Raw genomic sequence first — 1,963 nt, forward strand, 5'->3', positions numbered from 1 at the left:
GCTTGGAAGGCTATATCTGTTATTAAATTTTTGTTATTAAAAACCCTTTCCAATATATGTCAGGAGTCCAAAGCAGAGGGTTTTTCTTAAATATCTTCTGTGCATCTTTAAGGTTAAATAAGACAGCAAAGGCAGAAAGATCAAAAGGTTTTTCCGTGCACACACATGATACCTTGGCAGTAAAGTTTTCACCAAACCAAATCCCTATGAAGTAATATTAGTTTCATGGTCACAGTTGCTCTTGGACTTTCCTGGGTACATTTGGCAGCTATCTTCAGAGCATCCACAGATCTGTTGGCCAGATCAATCACTCACTTCATAATCAAGCGCTAAGAGCTGACAGGAGGGCATTTGGCACCATGCCATCCCCAGCCCCTGAAACCCTTTCCGGGAAAGGAAAAAAAGCAATAATAAAACATAAAGACATTATGCATAACTCGTCTTGGAATAGAGTCCTACTAATGTGTAAATAACCTGCTTTATATAACCACATCTTTAGCAGACTAAGTGGTTAATTGTTATTGATCAGCTCTGCCCACTGTTCCAATATCAGTCATTATTGAAAATAATCTCAGTATCCTTCATTAAACATGCATCTGTTTCCATGGGAATGCATTTTTAAACAAGAAGTGCTATTTGAGTCTTATTGGTTTCACTGGTTGTTCAGGCACTTAGTGTTGTGGCTGCCCAATCTGTCATAGTTAATCAACTCTCATCTCTTAACACTGGCTGCAGTTATCAATGAGGTGAGGATTAATATTCTGGGCGAAACAGATGATAAATCATTTGTATATAATTAGTGTACAGCAAGGTTACAGCTGACATGAATTTTTATCTTAATTATGAGAGAAATTTGTTCCATTAATTTAATTTAGTTTGCATGAGTGGCTAGACACCTAACAAAGTTAATCTTACACCTGTCATTACAACATTAAGGAACACCTCATATGCAGGCAGTAGGCTCAGATTCTCCAGCATATAAGGATAATGTTGTTCCTCCATGATGTGAAAATAGATGATCGTAGACAGAAGATGTAAAGTCGACTCTTTTAAAAGTCATCCCAGAGGATTTATGTGAGAATATTGAAGAGATTCAACTCAAGTTGCTATGTTCTGAATGCAGGAGTCTTCTTTCAAAATCCCCCCCTCCCACCTCCTGCCTTGCAAATCACGTAGAAGACTGATCAGACACAGGAAGAGATTTCTTTTTTAAACTATAGATGAATATGTATTTAACTGAGTGCTTTTGGCCAAATAAAACACCATCTCATGAAAAGCTATTTATGGAGATCTTTGCATCAAAAGCAATGAATGAAGAAATGTGCATGGCTTAGTTTGTCGATTCTAAGCTCTTCGTGTTCATATTGTAATTGAATAATTCATATAACTTGCTCTACTGTACAAATGGTAATTGTACTGACATCCTGAAGGCTTCAAAACAGAGTAAACCTAAACCTTGTACTAATTATCCAAGTAATTATCAAGTCTGATATAGCATATGTGATTGATAGTTAAGGTGGGGCTGTTTATATAGCCAAATATGGTGTTATTTTCCTATTTATTTCATTAGCAATTAGTTACACATTTAAACATGAGGGAGAGGGGGGAATCTATTTGTGATGTGGCTAATGAAAATGTTTGTCATATTGCCTATTTTTTAGCGACTTTCCTTTGGAAGTTTGGCTTTGAAGGGATGAGAGAAAATCTTTAAGGGGAGAGTGGTAAAAACTCTCAATACTATATGCAGAGTGACTAGAGAATGAATTCTAGTAATGCTGAAATATTACCAAAGATGGAGTCATGGAATCACACGTGTCTGAAACCATATATTTGTAGCAAGAGCCATGGTCTCCAAAGGAGACTGCATTTACATTTAAGAGCCTCCAAAATAATCCCAGAACCAAAGTGTTAATTGTGCAAGTAACTCAGATTAATGTTTTGTCATATTAGTTCACAATTATCA

Source organism: Monodelphis domestica, chromosome 4, assembly GCF_027887165.1.
Source record: "Monodelphis domestica isolate mMonDom1 chromosome 4, mMonDom1.pri, whole genome shotgun sequence".
Classification (NCBI taxonomy): Eukaryota; Metazoa; Chordata; class Mammalia; order Didelphimorphia; family Didelphidae; genus Monodelphis; species Monodelphis domestica.